The sequence below is a fragment of the Dermacentor andersoni genome, chromosome 1 (assembly GCF_023375885.2).
Source record: "Dermacentor andersoni chromosome 1, qqDerAnde1_hic_scaffold, whole genome shotgun sequence".
NCBI lineage: Eukaryota > Metazoa > Arthropoda > Arachnida > Ixodida > Ixodidae > Dermacentor > Dermacentor andersoni.
Genome location: NC_092814.1, coordinates 231,585,370 through 231,602,374, shown reverse-complemented (window position 1 = coordinate 231,602,374; position 17,005 = coordinate 231,585,370). Strand labels below are relative to the sequence as shown.

At 45.6% G+C, this 17,005-nt stretch overlaps 1 protein-coding gene across 2 annotated transcripts in view; it reads right to left on the bottom strand.

Annotated features, from left to right (window-relative positions):
* Window positions 1-17,005, bottom strand: part of LOC126548503 (protein NDNF-like) — a 258,010-nt gene that overhangs the window by 136,273 nt on the left and 104,732 nt on the right. The window contains exon 1 of one of the 2 annotated variants that reach the window (XM_055063436.2): window positions 9,947-10,082. The exons of the other annotated variant lie outside the window; for it this stretch is intronic. The gene's annotated coding sequence lies outside the window, so the exon portion shown is untranslated. Of the gene's footprint in view, window positions 1-9,946; window positions 10,083-17,005 lie in introns of those variants that run through there. 2 annotated transcript variants of the gene reach the window in all.

Here is a 17,005-nt window from a genome sequence, read left to right as displayed (position 1 = left end):
ATTGTGTGCACGGGCGGTACACTCCTAGCCACACGGGCCATATCGCGGCCGGAAACCCACCGGAAACTACCCGTGAATTTCTATGTATGGAAACAGGGAAAATTTCGAAGGCATTTTTGTGTAGAGAGAATGAATTTGTGACGCAAATACTGGGTAGCACAGCTCCAGTTAGATTATCGAGCGCAAAAAGCTCCGTTGCTGTTTTTGGATAGAAAAACAAACATGGCAAAACCTAGCTATTCTTGTTCAGTTAGACGATTGAGCGCACACCGAGGTGTATACATCACTGCTTGGATGGCGTCACAGAAAGAGAGCAGAATCTTAAATGCCACAATGTACTGCGTAGTAGTGCAGCAGTTAAACTGCGTGCTAATGTCCCTATTTTTGAATGTGACTGAGGGACGGGGACAAGGTAAAAAACATGAGCAGAAAGAAAAATAAGAAAGGAGCGACTGTTCGGCGCACACACATTAAGGCACCCATGAAATCAGCGTTCACCGTTTGTCGCTCATTGATGATGCATAAAAAAAAAACAGCCACAAATAACCAAAACAAATAACAGCAGCTAGCGCAATTAAAGCCGCTCAAGAGAACGTCGCTCGGGTATCATGTTTCACGGAATCTATAATTCATTCATTAATTGTAATATCAGACAACACAGACATTATAGAGCGGAGAAGCGAATTATACAAAAAGAAAAGAACTGTTACGAAAAAAGCACGAAAAATATTCCTCAAAGAACAGCCCTCTCTGCAGCAGACAACTCGATGAATGTAGACTGCACGGTGGAAAGCGACGTTTTGCTCGCGCTAAAGCAGCTGTGGTACCAGGGAAAGCACGCGATCTTTTCTCCGTGGCTAACGCCTTCACAATCGGGGCTGTCATCTACACCAACGCGAAGATAGCGCGCGTTCGTGAATTCATAATATAATAATTATGGGTTTTTACGTGCCAAAACCCCATTCTAATTATGAGGCACGCCGTAGTGGAGGACTCCGGAAATTTTGACCACCTGGGGTTCTTTAACGTGCACCTAAATCTAAGTACACGGGTGTTTTCGCATTTCGCCCCCATCGAAATGCAGCCGCCGTGGCCGGGATTCGATCCCGCGACCTCGTGCTCAGCAGCCTAACACCATAGCCACTGAGCAACCACGGCGGGTGATTCGTGAATTCCATAGACATCGCAAGAGAAATGAGTCATGCTGCGCTTAGCCCGGACGGAAGCTGCGGCAATAGGTATAGTGCTACGAAACTTATAGTGATACGGAATTTTCAAGAAATCGCCTTTGGCATATACCATAATTCTTCTCCTTGATCCGGATTGTTCGACAGTACGGACATTACTAGCAAGAGAAATTGAAACAAATACAGAAACAAATTAAAAATTTATTAATTGACTTCGTTAATTACTTTACGCCTCATATATCAATTTAGGAATTGTAGCCGGTGAGTTTGCAAAACACATCCAGTTGAAATGAATTTCCCGGATGACGCCAGTTTCGAAGTGCCATTTCCCAAAGTGTGGAATGAAATGCGAGGGCGTTCCAGTTGCCTTCGTGCTTCAATGCATAAAAGAGCATTTTGTTGAAAAGGTAAGTGGACCAACAGTGCATTTTTTACGGCGAGTTTGATGGCGCATATCTCCAAACTAGTGTCATTGTGGAAATTCACTCCAAGTGGATGCGCCTGACAAACTCAGAGGCTACCATTGGTAAATTGCAATATGTGACTTAAATGAATTAATTAAGAAGCTAACTACGGAATTTTTGTTAATTAGTTGAATATGTGTTTCAATTTTTTCGTGCAAATCATGTCCGCCTCCCTGAACAATCCAGCTCAAGGACTAGAAGTACGTTATCTGCAAAAGGCGATTTTTAAAAATTCCATAAAACTTACATCCGTGGAGCATGCACAGTTTCCGGTCCCTCGAAAACCCCGGCGATATGTTTCGTGGAAGGCGTACACCGCTTAGAGCGGGCATATGAGAAGGGGCAAGGATGCGACATTTTCGCGCAGTTATTTTGGCGCACAGAAGTCTGCGGAGTGCCCGGCTGAGCCTACGCGCCCGGCAGCCCACGGCGGGAAAAGGAGAGAACACAACGCGTCTTTGAAAAGCGGCATCTCAGCGCACGTATGAAGGCGAGCTCTCTCACCTCCGCGTAGCCGCGACCTCAAGCACAGCGCCACGGCAGCAGCGTCCAGACGCTTATACCCACCGGGAGCCTCGTCTCCCGTTCTCAGCTTTCTTTTATATCACTTTCTTTTTCAGTGAATTTCGCTTGCCACCTCTTCTTTGCGCTCGTCGTCTTCTTCTGAGCGACTCTTTTTTTTGTCATTCTCGCGGGCGACGGCCGCCGCCCGAACGAACCGGAGCAAGACGGACGTCTTCGTGCAGACCGGATTTGCGCTTTCTTTTTTCCGGTGTCCCTTTCGCGCACAGAAGCAGACGGCGGACGCGAGTGACATTCGCGAAAGGAGAAAAAGAAGCGAAGAAAAAAAGAAAGACCTTTCCTCAGTTCCGCAGGCGAGCGAAGCGCCGGCGCGGGACGTCCCGCGAGCCTCCACGAATGACGATCGCAGCGTCCGCACGCCGTTTCCTCCTCGTATTCCCCCTCTGCTGATTTATAGACGGGATTCGGATTTTGCGGCAGGAGAAAATGTGGGCCCGTCGCCTCTCGTTTATTTACTGTCTTAAATAGATGCTGCGGAGGCAGCTCTCGATGAAAAGAAAGGAATCCCAATGAACGCACGATGCACACACGCTTCGCGTACGCTGCGGACATCAGTAGTGCGTATACAATGCACGTACGGCATACGACCCACGTTTGGCGCGCACTAACCAAAGGCATATATCCCCTCCGTTGTCGTTTTTCGTACACGCATGCGCATGTAATTTTGAACAGCACTATTTTTTTAGCAAGCACATTTTGAAGAGAGCCAGTTCAACGTTTCTGCTGAGGATGAGAAGCATGAGGACACAAAGCATGGCCGAGGCAGTAACGGCCTGTTCAGAGTCTACGGAAGAGGACACTAGTCGTTCTCACTCCGCTTCACTTATTCACGACCACGGTGGCGTTGCACGAGTTCACGATAGCTCACTTTCGTGTTGTGCACATTGCCTCCACTCTTAATGCACAAATTTGTTGAGCCAGTCCCACTTCTGCACAGAGACTTGCCGGCTGATCGACAATCGACGTATAACAACGCATCACACCGTATAATTTCGCGACCCCAGTAGTTCGCGAATGGAGGAGTTTGGGAATGTTCATGGCTACTAAACTTCACCATTTCGGGCTTGTTTTACGGTTAACTACATACGGTTAACTAAACGGTTAACTTGGACCGCAAGATCTCCTTTACGTTTATGTTTTTTCTTTTTTTTTACCACTTTACTTTTTCGAAACAGTGCAGTCTCTTTAGCCTTCTACGTGGAACTTCAGTCCCACGTGTTCTTCATGAATGACAAAATCGCGACGCAGCCGAAGAAGAGCAAATATGACAAAGTGCCTTTAACGGCCTCACCGATGAAGCCACTGAACTTCATCTAGCTCATCGAAGTACGGAACTCCCTCTTTGCAATACCGAAGATTTCCCGTACAGCCTTTAAGAGGAATGGCATAGCGCAAGCTTGCGTAGCCAAGTAAATAGCATGCGCCTTGTTTTTAGGCTGTACAGCAAGCAGAATTGGCCAGCAAAATAAAAATTTTAATTTTCGGCATAGTATCCCTGAAGATATCGCATGTACTTAAATTTCGCGACATTTTCCTATTGCGAAATTCGAGTAAATTGTGGGCGCGCGAAAATACAGGGTTTTACAGTATTTTGAGAAATCGGAGGTGGAAATGAAATGTCGGAAAAAGGATAGCATTTTTTAGTTTGGATCGATTTCACACTCTAAACTTCATTCTTGCAGTTACAATAAAATTAAGATGAGGGTGCGTAGTCACTGATTCGGCAGAGACACTAATTAAGACTGCTTACGTGTGGGAATGAGAAAACCTTATACTGTTTGTAGACCTGGGAACGCATGGACGCGCTCACTTTATGCACTCATGATCTGGCGCCATCGGCTGCGCCGTCCCATGCCCAACGACGCACGCACTATTGCCACCCCACACCGAGGGACAGAGAGGGAGAACAAGAGGAAAGCGACAGAATGCAAACGCGCAAATGCACACATGAGGGTTCGTCACGCATGTGGAGTCCAGTTGTTTTATGTTTCTGAACTATAGCAGCGCCCTTCTTATTGGCCCCCTGTGCGACCACGGCGCAATGACGTCACTGCGAACCGCGCCCCGGAGACATCCTGAAGGGGACTGGCATTTCTCATGTGCTACGCACTGAACGGAATCAATGCATGTTCGTACATATGCTAGCGCTCTCAGCACATGCCAGCATAGCTTGGTGCTGACAGGCCAATTTCTATATTTTTCTTAAAATTAATATAAAGTATAGGGTTTTACGCGCCAAAATCACTTATTAATCACGCCGTAGTGGGTGACTCCGGCAAATTTGGACCACTTGGGGTTCTTTAACCTGCACCTAAATCTAAGTATTTCGCGTACATCGAAATGCGGCCGCCGCGGCCGGGATTCGATCCCGCGACCTCGTGCTTAGCAGCCCAATACCATAGCCACTAAGCAACCACGGCGGGTATTTTTTGTTACACCGAGCCTCATTGTGTATTCCAGTCGCCAGGCATGGTTCAGACAATTCTTTTGCTAAGGAATATCATAATAAGTTTTTATTGCGGAACTTATTGCTAATTGGGCTTGCATAATGCAATGATTTATTCTGTTAAGTGCGCCTCACTTTTGGAAACCTTGAAACCAATCGCAACAAGCCGCATAGTAAGGGGAAGAATAAAACTACTTTCCTAGTTGGAAAGATATACACAAAATCTTTTTTTGTAGCTACTTTGATGCTTACTACTTTTTAATGACTCAGTTTAAAAATTCTCATGACGCACTTTCAAGAAAATATAGGGTGTCCCAGCTAACGCTAGCCAAGCTGTTTAACGAAAAAAAAAAACAGATAAAAATACACGGTGCGAGATACAATTTAAAACCTGCGGTGGTCGGTCATCAGACCTCTGGCGACCGAATACCATAGAGATTATTGCGCCGTGTTTTTGACTATTTTTTTTTTCGTTGAAAAGCCTGGCTAGTGTTAGCTGGGACACACGGTATATTTAAGATAATACGTGACCTACACCTCTTTGCTTGCTTTTGCCCCCCCATTTCTTAATCGCTAGGGCGTGTTTTTGGTGCTTTGGGGTATAGCCCAACCAACGGTAACCTAATTTCCCAGGCTCAAATCATTTAACAAACAGCAACATGCTCACTCGTCGTTAAAATAGCACGCATGCCAAGTACATCTCGTGCACCTGTTAAAAGACAAAGATCATTTGTGTTTCTGTTTGTGTTAGGATGTCGAGCGAAACACCTTTCGGACTATATCTTCTATTTTTAATTATTAAATATACGTCAAAAGATGTTGGTGCTGGTCTGCTCCGACGTGGCATATGAAGAGAAACGCTTTGCTAAGAATACAGCCATAGCGATATAAAAATTACTTAAGGACTAGTTGTTGCGAACAGTTCACATCGTCCGTGGTAAGCTTTTCACGCCACAACACAAGTTCAACGCAGTCCATGCGAAAAAAGAAATATTACAAAAAAAAGGAACACGAAGAAGCGACCACATCACCGAGGAGGAGGACGGTGCAAGCTACGGGCGGATCTAGCCTTGCAGAGGCATGCCGGCAATCTCTCCGGCTGAGCGTCTCCTTCTAACTTGCAAGGATAAACATGCATGGGCATAAATAGTTAATTACCGGGCGGCCAGTAATTACGTCGTAAATCTAAATGTATAATTGATGAATTAATTAAAATTCACAAATTATGTTTTAACCAATTACATTACGATACATATTGCAACTTATGAATTGTAGCGAGTGAGTTTGCCAGGCATATCCACTTCGAACCCATTCTGAGGGCGACACAAGTTTTGAGATATGCGCCGTCAAACTTGTGGTAAAAATGCACCGTCTTTACACTTTTTTTTAACGAAACGCCGTTTTATAGAGTAAGGCACACAAGTAACTGGAACGCCCATGTATTTTGTCGCATTCTTCGAGAATGATTATCTCGAAACTGGCGTAATCCTGAGAATTCGTTCCACATGGATACTCCTTGCGAACTCACTGGCTACAATTCTTAAATTGCAATATGTCCCGTAAAATAATTGGTTAAAAACAGAATTAGTGATTTTTTTTCATTAGTGGATTATGCATTCCGATATCTCGTGCAAATATTGTCCGCTTGTTTGAGCAGTCCAGCTTAAGGATAGAATTGTGCTATCTGCCACAGGCAATTTTGAAAAATTCCGTATAGTTTTAAAAAAGACGGTCTAACTCTTTATGCAGCTCGAAAGGTCAGACAATCATAAATCAGCTGGGCTTAAGAGCATTTTCAGCAACATTGTGCAGATCCCACGCACTCTGGGAATCGACGTCATGCGAAGCATTTTGCAAGTACCTGTTTATCTAGCATTGTTTGGGGTTCCGCAAAGCGATAACAGGTGGACCAGCGTGTTTGTGTAAATTGAGTAGTTGTGTGTGTGTATTGCGAACGTACGTGTCTTTGACGATAGCAGCACGATTGAAGACCATCGTATAGCGGCAATGGTATGATTTCTACGCCGGCCATTCGATCTGACCTTTCGACGAAAGAATTGTTGGTTTTTACATAGGATTTGTCGGTTGTGGTTGCGAGTTGCCTTCATAAAAGCTTATTCAGCACTAATTGAAATGGCTGACAGTCCTGCTTGTGATGTCTGTGGCTGCGAGGAGAACACTGACAACCTATCATGCCGCTGTCCTCAATTTGAAGCGCAAGGACAGTCTATGGCCAACGCATTCAGGAAACTAGATGATCGCCTTCTGAGTGAAGAGACAATACTAGAACACCATCCCCACCGATCATCGGCTCAGACGGCAGTGAAGGCAGTTTTGTGCTTTCTGATTACACCTGTCTTGTGCGAGCACCTTTGATTCTGTAGTGCTGTTCGTCCACGTATCTCTACCACCATCTCTCTTTTTCTCTCCCTTCTTTCTATCCCCCTTCTCCCTTCCCCCAGCGTTGGGTAGCCGACCGGACTCTTGACTGGTTAACACGCCTATCTTTCTTTTATTTCTCTTTCTCCCCTTACATAGGCAGTGAGCGAGTGTACACGAGGGAAACGCAGACTGTGACGTCATCAGCAACTACATATTGCGCAATCGTACCTATCTATGGCCATGTCCTGCTGTGTACGTAAAATGGCGTTGACATTTGTACTCCGACAAATAAATGTTAAATCATGATTAACTTGGCCAATCACGAAGTCGGTACAACGTCGCCCAATTTCTACGTAGCGTGCTACGAGAAATGAGGAAGCAGATAGGAAGGAGGGAAGGAAGAAGTTCCCGGAGACAGTGCAGTTTAACACGGCGCCTCAGAGCGCGAGCTGTCACATGGAAAGAAGACGAGGGAGTGGCACGGGGCGCATGCGTTGAGCGTTTGAAAGAGCTGGCTGGCTTTGGAACGAGAGAAGCATGCGAGCTTGTGCACTTTTCAATTTTCTTCTTAGCAGAAAACTGTTTCCTGACCGAGTAACATTGACTCGATGGTTTTCACTAGAGAAGAAATGATAAAGATGATTGAAGAAATCGCAAAGGGCTTAGAAAGTCGATTCACTTCCTTATCATCTCCATGTACCAATTTACTAATCCAGTCAGATGATTTTACAGCGATCACTATGCTGGAACTGGCTACGGCAGTGGAAAGTCTGCTACATTCTGCCGTTGGTGCGGACGGAGTAACCACAAAAATATATCAAAAGACATATATCTAAAGAACGCGAAACACCTTTCCTAAAATATATTAAATGGGCTGTTACAAAATCACTTATTGCAGGTAAAAATAAACGCCGCCATAGCAACAGACGCATCTCAATGAGAAGAAAAATCGGGAATTGGAATTTTCCCTTTCATTTTAGACTGGTCGTTATCTTTAAGATTTCCTGACTACATACCAGTATTTTTAGCTGAGTTTCTACCGGTTACATTGGCTTTACCAAAAGTGAACTCCTCAATCTGGGAAGTTGTAGTAGTAAAGGATTCTTTACCTTTATGCTCAACTCTCAGTGCAAATAGTGGCTCACATATATTACGTACATTTCATTGTCTAATACCTTCTCACTTAACCCTAATTAGTTTCGTATCTGTGCCTGGTCACAAAGGATTAGTTATTAATGAATGAACAGACAGCTTGGCGAAAGCGGCCCTTAGTCGTACAATTATTCCGATCCTTTATATATCAGCTCTCATAATAGCTGCTAGGTTCAGTAGACATGCAGTCATGCAAGACTCTTTGAACCTATCATTAACAAATTTAACGGATTACCGGCACCTCCTATTTCCTTAGAGAAGAAACTTCTGCCGTAATAGAAAAAATTAAGTCCTGTTCACGAAGCTTAGGTGTCGAATAGCGACATTAAACTATTGTCTGCATCGATCTGGTCTCGCGCCCTCCTCCTTGTGCTCCTACATTGGTGAGCATGAGACAATGGAACACTTCTTTCGGTCATGTCACCGTCCTTCATCATTAAGAAAACACTCTTTAGAAAGACAATTTCATGGTGCTGGGTTTAATATAACGATCCCTGATATTCTATCTTTCGGAGCCTCTTGTATGGGACGCTATCATAGGGATGTTGGTTCAGCTGTTGTGAGATACATAACCGAATCATGACGGTTCCCCCGCTAAATTCTTAAAATTTTGTCTGAATTCATTATCTCAGCTATTCAAAATTTTCAATAGTGCTTCTTTTTGTAGATTTGTTTAATGTTTTCTTTTTTAATTCAGTCACCCGATTCTTGGCCAATCACCCACAGTGGGTATGAGCCACTTTTAGAGGCAAACAAACAAACAAACAAACAAACAAACAAACAAACAAACAAACAAACAAACAAACAAACAAACAAACAAACAAACAAACAAGTATGCGTGCGATACTTTGATAACTAGCGCTATGCATGACACTTCCGGCAAAAGGTTATGCTGATGCGTCTGACTCCAATTATACAATTACATGTCCACTAAAATCAATAATTCGAGATGTAATTAGCAAAATTGTGTTAATTAATGCTCGCACTGGTGATTACTATGCCATTTCTGATGTCCTTCTCTGCTAGGAAGCTTGGTCAGTACAAATCGTCATTTTGTTTCGAGTTCTTTAATTTTAATAACGTGGGATAGTCGTCACAGAAACACGCGGTATATCCTGGTTTTCAGCGATGGTGGGCACCCTAGCCAGCAAGTGCATCCTCCACTAACTGGCAAAACAATAAGCTGCCGTCCAGTATTCCTGGTTCGCCGAACCATCCGTGCACATGTTAACCAAGTCTTGGCATTGTCGAGAAGGTGATGTGAAGCTGATTATTTCGCTGCTGGGGTCGTTTCTCTCTCGTTTTCTTTCGAAGTCCTTGAATTTTCTGTCACAGAACAGGGACACTAGGAGGGACAGAGGTGAGCAAGCAGAGGTCTCGTGCCAAAAATTTCGATGTAATTTCATGTTTTGTTTTCCCCAGCGCGTGTCAACCGGCGTTTCTGTATAGAGATCAGGAAGTCGGAGACACGACTTGAGGAGTTAGGTGCAGCGCTGCTAATGGCTGAGTAGGGCTCGATCGAATAAAAACGGTAGGGGAAAACATTCTTATGTCTACGTTAATAAGAGATCTGTCACCAGGTTCTTTGGTCGAATAGCCCACCCTTGCATTATAAAGGTCAGGAAAGACACATCCTTTTGGGCTACAGCTGCAAGAACAGGCCCAAGAAACTTGTGCATGCAAAAATTTGGAGCACGTAACAAACTGAAAGCATGAAACGCTTCGACACCTACCTTGGCAACCTAAGGCATATCCTGGCCTCAATTATGTTTCACGGCGTGAGTCAACACGCGAAGAGGATGAGACAAACAAGTAGCTGGCATGGGTTGAGATACACACAGCGCCTGTACACACGCCGATTACGCTCGTCCGCCGTACACATTCACTCCGCGCGAAAGGCCACATGCTGCCTGTATCACGTTATGCAGCATGCGATCTGTCAAGGCGCGACTGCGGCATGGCAGGCGGCACGTTCTGGGCGCGCCCGAAACGAGACTAAGCGCAGGTGTGTCTATAGGTACAGAGCGTTGATCGCGAGTGTCAGCGGCAAATGCTGCCAGTGCGCGTATGTTTGACTAAAGCTATTTTTATATTTATTTTCTTGCTGTGTTTCGCCCCGCATATCTTCTTTCGCCGGCTAGACGATGTGGGTTCTCTGAAGCTTCGCAGTGTGGCCACGCCGGCGAGAACGTAGAAGCTTAGCAAGGAGGGGTGCTCCCGAAAGAGATATACTCTGCCTGTTGGGTTTAATGGCTGATGGATTACTGGCCGTATTGCCTGGTGTATTACGAAGTTTCATTTAGTGCTCTTGTGCAGCTACTGACAGTGGAATGTTCGCATTGACCCGAGCTTGTTCGTGAACGTGGATTGACAAGGCGAACCGAGTAGCCAATTTAATCCGCAGTCGTGCGCAAGGATACCGAACGCAAAGCAGCTGTTCGCGGAGCGATTTGATGCGATTACTTCAGTGTTGTTTTGGCCGCCACATTGTAATGCCGCAGCGTGTGTTTATGTCTGCGTATTCACTGATTTGCAGTGCATCAGCAGTGACAATGAAGTCGTGGCGCAAAATGCAAAAGTAGCTACATTTTACGTTATTGCAAGCAAAACAACAATAAGGGATGTTATCCGAACCCCTTCAGCCAAAGGTGCCGGTAGTAAATCTTTACTGACTAATTTATTGCTCGCGTATTACCAGCGCATCTGAATGCGACGCAGGCCGGCTTCAACTATTTATGTGCTCAATAGTAGACATGTCAGAAACTTTCAGAGAACCTGTACTTGCAAGCAGGCGTCGTACTTCGTGTTGATTTAAAGAAACAGCCGTATTGACAACCCCTGTCATTATGTTCGCTCGTCACCACGGGTTCACTAAACGTCGCAACTGTCTGTCAAGTTTGCTTTTAAAGGCTTGTTTTTCCCGCACTGCTGCCTGTCCTACTTTAACTGCCAAGTAACACAGCCTTAGTTTTTCTGTTTCCTTTTGCTCCGTTTTCGGAGCATGGAAGGGTAGTGAAGCTGTCATTTCGGTGTTTTAACGAGCCGCTGCCCCGTAAACCTCTGGCGTTATTGTCCAGACCCGAAAGCGACCCTTGCTATCATCAGGTTGAACGTACGTCGACTACTCACAGAAAAGCTACAAATGTGTTGAGTTGTTCCCATACGGGAAAAAAGACGTAATTTACGTTGCTTCACTTCGCGATGCTACTTCGTTTCGTATCTGAATAACAGTAGAGGGAAAGGATGCCGTGCGCACCGACGAAAATAATTTTAGCCTGGCTATGAAAACGTGGTGATTAAATTATTTTGAACGTAGACGGCTTGAATGACATACGGATGCCACATAGGAATGCTCCGAGTACCATAACTGACGACCGCGGCTATTTCTGGCGGTACTAGAGGGAAATAATGCACCATCATGCAGACAGAAATAATCCGTGCTGAACAGTGTACGTAACAAATACTATACTCGTATAAAATGACTGAACGTCGAATAAATTTTTTTTTCGAATGCTACTTGCTTGCTAGTTCATGTCACACGATATGCAAGTTACAAGCGTTGTGATGGCATGCCACAATTCTGCCTAACAAAATTGCGCTGCTGGTCTGCGACACTTGGCAGTTTTGACTACACGCGCTACTAGTTTAGTGAAGACTTTTCCTTCGCTTTTCTTGATCTCAAACCCCTTTCAGACTGACTTTCCTGCGCCGATAGACGTTGAGTGTCACTATGACAAAATTTTTAGACCTCTTTTGCAAGCTGTCGTGACTATGCTTATGACAACCATGTTTCCTTGGTAGGAAAAAAAACAACATCTGTTTAGTTTTACCCATGCAGGATTTCACATCTACATGGTCAGCAGCGTGTCACCCATCGGGTCATCGTCGTCGTTCCTATCGTCGTTACCGTCAGGCAAAACATCTACTTAAGGCTCTGCTTCGAGTGCCTCTACACAACTTTTTTTTTCTCTCTCCTCTACTTAGCAACCGACGTGAATAAGCGCTATGTCAAAGCCACGCAAGCGTGCGTCTTATTTCCTTATCCTTACCACTCAGAAACATCGCCGCAGCCGACTTAAAAAGTAAAGCCCAGAGTACACCAAAAGCCTCTCACTCTCGGCGCAGAAGAATGAAAGGTCGAAAAAAGAAAAAAAAAACGACGACAACACAACATGTGCGAAATCCTTACGCGCACAAAAAATTCTCGAACTGTCTTTTTTGGCCCCGCCATCACAGCACAGTCATTAATTCTTCCTTCTTTAGCTGAGCATGGACGGCAGTTAAGTGACTCGTGGCTTCGATGCCGCTTTCGAAAACACTTGTTAGATTCCGAAAGTCGCGCCCGTCTTAGAGAGCCGAAATGCAAAAACCGCTGTGGCGCTGAGGATGTTGATGTTCACTAATGAACTCAAGACGGAAGGAACTAATCCACAGGAAGTGGCACTGGCTGTGCTGTCCATGGCGCTGCTTCACTTGGGCAATTATGCTCCGCATGCTACTTCCCAACGTAGTAGCTCTTAGAACTGCTTGAGTGCATATACATAGCGTATCAAAAAGTTTCGAGATTGGCTCTGTTTTGAAGAAAGTAGTAAGCTATTTATGCGTATTCAAACACTGTCAGATTTGAAATAGTCCCCTTGCGCAGCAATAAAGCAGTCCCAGCGTTCCTGCCGCTTTGCGAATATGTCGCGCACGTCTCCGTTCCGGAAGGAGTCGAGCACCCTTCTGCGAATCGAGCTTCATTAATGCAATCGTGGCAAATTAGCGATCTTTGAGCTGGGTTTTTAATTTAGCGAAGAGAGTGAAATAAGAGGGAGACCAAATCTGACGAATAGGATAGGATTACGCCATTATGGTTCCGGTCTTAAAATCACCTGTGTGAAGTGGTCTGTGACAAGGTGCATAGTCGTCGTGCAGCATCCAGCGCCTCGTGCGCCCCGCATCGGGCCGCTTTCGCCGAACGTCCTCCCTCAGAGGCCCTCCAACTTGGCAGTAGGACACGGTGCTCATATTCTAGCCATTCGACACGAGTTCCTGATGCACAATACCGTGAATTCGGGAAAACACGACGAACATGCATTTTGTCGGGCAGCGGACATGCCTAGCGCACCCCCCCCCCCCCCCTTTTTTTTTTCTTCCTTTTCTTTTTTTTCGGTCGTGGAGACGTTCGGCTTTTCCACTCCGACGACTGTTGCTTCATCTGAGGGTCACACCCGTATGCCAAAGTTTTTTTTTTTTTTTTATCTTGCCTTTCTTATCTTTTCTGCCGCTTACCCCATCCCCCTCTGCAGAGAAACCAACCGGACACTTAATCTGGTTAACCTCTCTGCCTTTCGGCTCTTGTTTTCTCTTCTCCTTCGTCCCTAGTGATGGCCCTCGACGTGAAAGACGGGTCATTTGTAAGGATTCGCTTTCGCTTATTTTGCTCCCTTCCAAAAATTAAAAACTCAGCTCAGTGGTCACCATTTTCACACGATTGCTTAGATCAAGCTTGAATAGAAGAATGGTGTTCGACTCGTTCCGGAAGAGACTTCTATGACATATTCGCAAATTGGAAGGAATTCTGGGAGCACTGTATTGTTGTGCAAGGGGGCTATTTAGAAGGTGAGAGAGTTTGAATCTACACAAATAAATCCCTATCTTCACAACAAAGCCATTTTTTGATACCGACTAGCAATTACGTTGCCGAGTTCGATGATTGAGACGAAAATATTCCATGCAGTACGAGCTACCCACTGTATGTTTCCATAAAATGTTGTACACTTCTCACCCCATTTTTTATTGAAATAAAAATAAATGAAGGAGATTTAGTCATGCTATAGCGCTGATGGCTACTGCTCGGCACACAATAATAATTATTAATATTCTATCATAACAAGAAACACGACAGGTTTGAAAAATCTAGAGCGGAGTTAGCAATGAGGGAAATAAGGTCCGCATATAGTGCTATACACACTAGAACATGCAGAGAGAAAAAAAGAGAGAAAAAGAAACCCAGAGGAATAGAAATAAAGGCTAAAGGAAGTTGCACCACACACTGCTTTTATCAGCTTTGAAAGTCTAAACAAGGGTACTTGTTTTGATCGAAGAGGAACTAGAACCTGCCGATGCTTTTCAAAACCGCTGCATGTCCGTAATGAGCCCCTACAGCATCAGAAAGCCAAAGTGCGGACAACACTAGCGCTGCGTTGTCGCATCCTCTATGCCATATTCAACTGGTCTGCTCACCGGCGCTGTGTTTTTGCATTCGCGAAATTTGTAGCCGGATTGGCACATTATTTTGGGCACACGCCACAGGCTCAAAAAAAGTTTACCAAAGTTTGCCGCTAACCAGACGCATGCCAAATTGCTACGTTTAAGTACTAGTTCAAGAGCTCTTCGTTGGAATTAAATGTATGTGCGCTGTAGCTGTTGCCATCATGAGTAGCGCCAACGTGCGAAGGTTGTTTGCACACGATCTTCACGAATGATTCGTCTTAGGATAGCAAGGAAGAATGTGATTTCAGCTGCTTTAATCGTCAGTGTAGGAACGCACAACCATTAGACTGTCAAACATATCGCGTTTCTTACCAACCTTCTCCGAGGTAGTTCTGGTACGGAACTGTCATTTTCATGCACACTATTGCACCGTCGTGAGAACAGTCAGAAACACGCGTGGGCATGACTGACTCGGCGCAAGCGGGGCAGTGCTTTGTGACTCAATGGTGTGTATACGTCTTGAGGCGCCCCGTGTGCGCGGAACGGTCGGGACAGCCACACGCAGCTGCTGTCGAGCGGGGAAATCCAGTTTTTTGGCTTCGTTTAAACAAGGCGCGACCACCACCACCCTTTTTTTTTCTCCAATAATAGCCGCTCTCCTCCGCGGGCGGCCGTGTGTGCCTCGGCCGGCCTGCTCCCCGTCCTTGCCACCCGGCCGAGTCGTCGGCCGATATTGGCCGGCGCGCATCCGATCGCCTAAGCCAAGCACGTTGCCTCGGCCGCCCCACCGTGCGCCGCCGCAGCAACCAGGCTCGCTCGCCGCTGCGCGTTTCCGCCCTGCGCAGATACTCTAATGATCGCAGATGTCAGTGACTGCAGCCCCTTTGGTATCGCTTGCGGCCGTCTCCTCCTCAACTGCTGCGCATCGTTGTCCGTGTCGGCCGACGGTAAGCACGCGGCAGTGCAGGCAGCGTCAACGCTAACGAGACGCGGCGTAAGCCCAATTCTACAGGTACGCCAGTAGTCCTTCCTCGCAGAGGCAAAAGGAAAACGCAGCGCACGCGAGGCTATCTATATGGTCAGCGAAATGGCGCAGGGGAGTATTTGATGCTGGAGCGCTTTTGCAGCCGTTCTTGAAGGCTTTTATTGATGTTTATTCCTCTATGCCATACCCTATCGCGATGGGACTCCCGTGGAGAATTTCATGCAGTCAGAGCATGGGCGTCGGCAGAGATCACACACCGCAGCACAACGAAACTTTGCAAGATAAGCTTAACGAGTAGCAAGGCTACTGTTGATTTCGTGTGCTTTGCGAAAGCGACTCCTGCGCGTGCCTGCGCGTGGCTATTCCGAGTTCCTGTCATTAGTGGTACTTCTATTCAGTGGAGAAGATACACTGTTGATAGTGCTGTTTGTAGACGACCACACATGGCAGACAAGATTAATGCGGTTGCGATAATAGACAAGTTTATATTTCCTTTCTTATTCTTTCAGCAGGTGATACAAATTGCTTAGTCCGCCGTACAATGTTCGCTAGCTATAGCTCACGAGGGTAAAAAGCGCCAGACGAATTTGTTAGATACCATGGTCTGCTTACGTGGGTCCTTCTCGTTAAGTCTCTCCCGCTCTCACTGTTTCTGATGCAGATCGTGCATGTAGGTGTAATCAGCGATTCATCACCGCTAAACCTTCCTATGGAAGGCATTCGCAGGGCTCACAATAAAATGTTCCTATCATTTTATATACACATCTATTTCACAAGAGTCACGAAAGGCACATCAACTAGAAATATTTCCATGCTTTCGCCCACAAGCATTGATGGGAGTCGAGCTCACGATCTTTGGTGTTAATTAAGGCACTCAAACCAACGACCTTTGGTGGGACCAAAATTCAATGGTACCAAAATTGATGGTGCCACCATTGACGGTCGAACCCACGGACATTGGTGTTAAATTAAGGCGAAGTTAATTAAGGGACAGTTAATTAGAACATATTTAATTAACGTTAAACAATGTTAACAGAGTCAGGTAAGTTAATTAAGTCAACGCTGTTGGTAGCCTAGAACGTGAGCCGCAGCTAATGAACGAAACCATTAATGATCTGACCCGACAAAAAAGTGCACTTCTTTCCCGCATGAACGATCTAGAGGATGGGTCTCGCAGAAATAATTTAGTTCTTCATGGCGCCCCCGATGGTGATGAATCCTGGCAAGAAGCAGAAAGAAGTGGTTAACTTGCTGTACTCAAATATTGGTTCCGAATTCAGACTTGACACAATAAAACGAGCGCACTGTCTTGATGGCCCCTTCGTTCAAAATAAGTGCCGACGTGTAATAATGAAATTTTGGAATTTCAAAGCGATATATTGTGTAATGGCACATCGTGCGAGGCTCAAAAGTGGCAAAATTTCCGTTTCCGATGACTATTGCTCAGCTACCAGCTTTGCTCGCAAGAGGCTAACTGCGTTCGCAAAATCTTTGCATGGATCGCCAACTTTTAAGCTTCGCTACGATAAACTCGCTATCAATCACAAGCAATATGCTTACGACCCCAACACAAACACTGTTCGCGAGCTTCCCCGGCCGCATCATCGCT